Here is a 6,322-nt window from a genome sequence, read left to right on the forward strand (position 1 = left end):
TCGGGCTGCTATAACAAAAAACTATAGACAGGGTAGCTTAAACAACAAATGTATTTCTCACAGTCTGAAAGCTGGAAAGTCCAAGCTCACGGTGCCGGCAGATTCCATGTCTAATAGGGGCTCACTTTCTAGCTAAGTAGACAACCACCTTGCTGTGCTCACATGGCCCTTCCTAGGTGTGTACTTGAAAGAGATCTCATTCTCTCTTCCTGTTATAAGGGCACTATTCCCACCCTTGTGGCCTAATTGAAACCTAATTACCTCCCTGAGGCCTCACCCCTGAATACCATCATAATGGGGGCTAGGGCTTCAATGTATGAATTTTGGGAGGGACATAAACATTCACTCCATAACAAATACCAAGTGAGATCCCAGAAATGCAAGGTTGATTTAACATTCAAAAACACTCAGTGTAGGGCCGGCCTGGTGGCTCAGGTGGTTAGAGCTCCGTGCTCCTAACTCCGAAGGCTGCCGGTTCGATTCCCACATGGGCCAGTGGGCTCTCAACCACAAGGTTGCCAGTTCAATTCCTCGAGTCCCGCAAGGGATGGTGGGCTCTGCCCCCTGCAACTAAGATTGAACACGGCACCTTGAGCTGAGTTGCCTCCCGGATGGCTCAGTTGGTTGGAGCCTGTCCTCTCAACCACAAGGTTGCCGGTTCGACTTCCGCAAGGGATGGTGGGCTGTGCCCCCTCCAACTAGCAACGGCAACTGGACCTGGAGCTGAGCTGCGCCCTCCACAACTAAGACTGAAAGAACAACAACTTGAAGCTGAACAGAACCCCCCACAACTAAGATTGAAAGGACAACAATTTGACCATTGTTCCCCAATAAAAGTCCTGTTCCCCTTCCCCAATAAAAAAAAAAAAAAAAAAAAAAAAAAAACGCTCAGTGTAACTCACCATATTTCAATAAATACATAAAAAAACATTTGACAAAATTCAATATCCATTGCTGATAATGCTCAGCAAACTTAAAACTTACCAATAAAGGACATCTATGAAAAACCTATAACTAAGATATTTAGTGGTGAAAGACAGTGCTTTCCCCCTAAGATCAGGAATAAGACAAGAATGTCTGTATTCCCTACTTCTCTTGAACATTGTACTGGAATTTCTAGAGAGTGCAATAAGCAAGAAAAAGAAATGAAGGCATCCTGATTAGAAACGAAGAAATACAACTTGCTTTATTCTCAGATCACATGATTGTCTATGTAGAAAATCAGATGAAATCTACAAAAAAACTACCAGAACGAATAAGTGAGTCTAGCAAGGCTGCAGGATAAAAGGTAAATTTACAAAAATCTGTTGTATTTTATATACAGGCAAATAACAATCAGAAATTGAAATTTAAAAAAAAATTACCATTTATGATAGCACCAAAAAATTGTAAAATTCTTAGGTATAAATCTGCCAAAAGATATGAAAGACCTGTACAATGACATCTACAAAACATTGCTGAGAGAAATGGAAGAAGACCTAATTAAGTAGAGAAATATACGATATTCATGGATCAGAAGACTCAATATTATTAAGACGTCAATTGTACCCAAATTGGTCTATAGACTCAATGCAATTCCAATCAAAATCATACCAAGTTTGGGTTTTTTCGGGGGAAGGGGTTGGGGGATTGACAAGCCAATTTTAAAATTCATATGAAAGTGCAAAGGACCTAGGGTAGGCAAAAACACTTAGAATGAGAAGAATGGAGTTAGAAGACTGATACTACCCTATTTCAAGACTTATTAGAAAGCTATAGTCAGTAATCAAAACTGTGGTATTGATATAAAGATAGATATATAGATCAATAGAAGAGAATGAACTCAGAAGTGGACTCACACATATATGGGCAACTGATTTTCAACAAAGGTATACTCCATTTAATGAAAAGGGGATTGTCTTTAACAATCGTCTTCCCAAAAAGTGTGGTGGAACAATTGGATACCTGTATGTTAGAAACTTCAATCCATACCTCACACCGTATATAAAATTTTAAAAAATGGATCAAAGGCCTAAATTTAAAACCTAAAGCTATAAAGCTTCTAGACAAAAACAAAGGAGAAAACCTTTAGGACCTTGGTTAGGCAAAGGTTTTTTAGATATAACACCAAAAGCACTTTCCATTAAAGAACATATCAATACTTGTAAATAGCTCGTCATCAAAATTAAAAACTGCTACTTTTTGACAGACACTGTTAAGAAGAAGAAAAGAGAAGTCGCAGAATGGGAGAAAAGATTTACCAATCATTTATCTGATAAAGGACTGGTATCCTGAATATGTCAAGACTCAAAACTTAATAACAAGAAAATAACTAAAAATGAGCAAACAGTCTCAACAGACACTTTGGTGAAGACATACGAATAGCAAATACTCAATGAAAAGATGCTCAACACCATTAGTCATTAGGGAAATACAAATTAAAACTACAATGAGACCCCACTACACACCTATTAGAATGGCTAAAATTAAAAAGACCACACCAAGTGATAGTGAAGACGTCTAGAATTGGAACTCATATACACAGGTGGTGGGAATATAAAATGGCTCGACCACATTGGAAAAGTGTGGAAACTTCTTACTAAGTTAAACATACACCTAACATGAGGTCCAGCCATTCTCCTACTAAATATTTACTCAAGAAAAATGAAAGCAAATGTTCACATAAACACTAGTACACAAATGTTCATAGTAGCTTTGTCTGTGATAGCCGAAACTGGAAACTCAAATGTCCATCAACGCTTGGATGGATAACAAGTTGTGTTTACATACAGTGGAATACCGCTTAGTAATAAAAAGTAAGAAACTACAAGATAGATGAATCTCAAAATAATTACGCTGAGTGAAAGGAACAGATAAAACAGAATACATACTGTATATAAAAATCTAGAAATTGAAAACTAAAGTGACAGATCCATGGTTGCCTGGGAGTTAGGAGAATGGAGGGATAATAAAGGGGCAGGAGGAAACTTTTGGGAGTGATGGATGTATTCATTTTCTTGATGGTGGTGATTTCAGGCATGTGTACATATGTCAAAACTAATCAAATTATACTCTATATATGTCAGTTTATTGTATGTCTGTTATACAATAATAAAGCTATTAAAACCTTAAAAGGACTTCTTCAGTTATGTCTTTGTGTCCCTAAGAATTTTGTTTCATCAGCCCAGAATCAAGAGGTTTTATGCAGCCTCTGATGGGTAATGGTTGGCCTTCAGCCAGGCTTTAGAGACACAAGATTGCACAAGCACCATCCTTACGGCCCATGGAAGTTCTCATGGGGTCTTCTGAATCTAAAACTGTAACTCTTCTCTACTAAACACCTGCCTCCTTCATATTTTCCTGCTATCATGTTCTCTATGTGGCATAATTTCTCTAGGGTCAAACAAATTACCATGGCCACATTGGAGAATTTTTGACATGAACAAGATTGTTCATTTAAGAGGTACCTTAGAACAAAAAGGGAAGAAACCCTCATGAAATTGTTTTTGTCTAAAAGAGACGTCCTTTTTGTTGTTGTTAACATAGGAGACTATGTAAGCTTCGTGTCTATATTTCAAAGACTAAGGAAGGATAGTTTAAAATTATTGAAATGGTAAAATTGTCAGTGGCCCACATTACTGTCTAAACCAGCTGTAATCTCAATATCTATCTATCATCTATCTATCTATCTCTCTATCATCTATCTCTATCTCTTTCTCTTCTGTTTGTCAGAATGGGTTTTCGATATCTATACATTCTTCCCTCTCCTTCAAAAAGGAACTTAATTAGCCTTTTACAATGATAATTTCCTATTTGTCTGAAGCTGGTTCCCTGTTTATTTTTTTGTCCCTCTCCCTCTCTTTTACCCCACTGGGAAACTTTAAAGATTAGCTGATCAAAAAAAATTCATGAGGTGGCCAGTTAACTCAGTTGGTTAGAGCACGAGCTCCTAACAACAGGGTTGCCGGTTCAGTTCCCACATGGGCCACTGTGAGCTGCGCCCTCCTTAAAAAATAAAAATATCGCTTCTCGGCCTTTTGGCTAAGATCAAGTGTAGTAAAAAATAAAAATAATAATAATAATACATTTCAGTTGTTATGTGTATACTCTAGAAATAACTAGCCCAGATAAACTGTCAAAATGTCTAAAAGAAGGAAAGAATTTATTAATGTTTCTTTTTGTGGACACTGAAAAGTGTATTTACATAATAGCCTTTGTTTTTCTAGTTATGAAACAAGAAGAAAAGAACTTATTTCCAAGATAAAGAAGAGATTTTGATATGACTGAGAGTCTTTAAAAATTAGTTTACCATTTAAAAATAATGCCAGCATGATATTTTGGTTTGTACAAAACCAGGGTTAAATTACTTAAACTTTCTGAATTTCTCACACTGGTTTTATGAGTTAAGTAACTCACCATTGTTTATTGTACATATGTTTATCATACATATGGAATGATAATAACGGATGTCTTTTTTAAAGGGTTTGATTTTATGAAATTCTTAAATTGCTACAAATCACAGGGATTTAACATGTTAGCTAAAATTGAAATTTCCAGACCCTAACTAACTTTTGAAACTGAGATAAAAATTAATAAATAATCTTTGGATGCCTGGACAGTTTCTAAGTAAGAAAGAAGATACAAAACACTAGTCACTGACCATTATTTTTTATTCTTATTTCCTAGAATGGCACTGTCCTTATTATCCATAAATCCAGGAAAAGGGCAGAGAACTAATGGAATTCTAAAACCAAAATTATCAAAGCTCTCAGAAACCCCTTGAACATCCATGGCCTGAAGTATTGCCATTTTCCTTGAAGGCAACAAGATCGTCCCCTCTGGGATGTAGACGTCATCTCCTTCTGCATTAATAATGGGTTGCCATGCACATTGGAAAGTACTTCCAATCCTAGACTCTAACATACTATAAGCTAATATGGCTAATTACCACAGGGAACTCATACAATACCTCCAGGTTTGTCACCAACAGGTACAAGCTCCTTTTTTTTTTTTTTTTTAATTTTATTGAGTAACTGTTTTTTCCAGGACCCATCAGCTTCAAGTCAGGTCATTGTCTTCAATCTAGTTATGGAGGGTGCAGCTCACTGGCCCATGTGGGAATCGAACTGGCAACCCTGTTAAGAGCTCACGCTCTAACCAACTGAGCCATCCGGCCACCCACAAAGCTGCATTTTTAAAACACCCACCTAAGCTGCCTCTGCATAATCACTAACCTGAAGGTTTGGTTTTCTGAAAAGGCATCAGTAAAATTGCCCTTCAGCCTCCAAGGAAAGGACATCAGGTACTGTTAGCAACTGATACAGCACTAAGACTCCAAGGTACTGATACTCAAGTTCATGTTTCCCAACTTAAAAGATAACGCATGACTTTAGCCTGACTACTGGACAGCCATTTTATTGGGACACTAAACAGGATTCTTAGGAACCCTCCAGAAACTGCTGACTGCAGAAGTGGGCAGCTTCTGCCCAAGGTTTATTTTGATTCTGCAGTAAACTTTTCTTCCTCTTTACCACTCATCTTGCCTATTATTGTACTTTAAACTCTCCAGTAACTGACTAAAAGGCTTCTCAGTATATCCTGTGACTTTTGACTCTCTTTAATCTTCTCCCACTTAAGAAAAAACAAAACGTTCTGATAGGTTTTTCTCAGATCATAGCTACTGCTCTGAATTTGACTGTTTACTGACAAAAATTTAATCATTTTTCCTTTAAACACTTTAGAAGGTACATTTCCTTTTATAGGCCCCTTCTGGTTCTTAAGTTTCCCTCACATCATTAATCCCAAACTTTGGTCATATAAAAATTGACCTCACAAACCTGAAGCATCAATAAAATGCTTCTACTGAGGTCATTACAACCCTATCAGCAAAACCTAGCCCATAAAGAATGAGAACTAATATTGGGGCTATGCCTGGCTATAATCATTTGTTCTCTTCAGAGACACTCCTTGTGGAAACTGTTTGACTCCACTCATAATACCTGCCCATTTCAAGGGACATATAATTAGCTCATGTAAAATGGTACTTAAACACCCAGTAGAGTCTGTGCTCTATTAGGATACCATTTCTTACGTGGACATCAGACTTACATCCACCCGCCACACACCATTCTAGCATATTTGGGGTAATTGTGAGAGACTTTCAGATGTTTAGAACTACCCTCCTGTGAAATATGTCTTCCTGAAAAGAAGAGGCAAGCACAGCTGAATTTGGGTAACGCCCAGGAAAAATAACTGACTCTTCACGCATACTCTGTGAACTGCAGTTTCCTCAATGGTGAAACAAGTGGTCCCAAATCTGTTTCTGACACCTGGAGATCGCACT

At 37.5% G+C, this 6,322-nt stretch overlaps 1 pseudogene; it reads left to right on the forward strand.

The window, feature by feature from the left end:
• Positions 1-4,000: 4,000 nt before the first annotated feature.
• LOC148754593 (U2 spliceosomal RNA) lies at positions 4,001-4,069 on the forward strand (annotated as a pseudogene).
• Positions 4,070-6,322: the final 2,253 nt, after the last annotated feature.

This window comes from Rhinolophus sinicus, chromosome 18 (assembly GCF_057876585.1).
Source record: "Rhinolophus sinicus isolate RSI-liver-muscle chromosome 18, RSI-T2T, whole genome shotgun sequence".
Taxonomy (NCBI): Eukaryota; Metazoa; Chordata; class Mammalia; order Chiroptera; family Rhinolophidae; genus Rhinolophus; species Rhinolophus sinicus.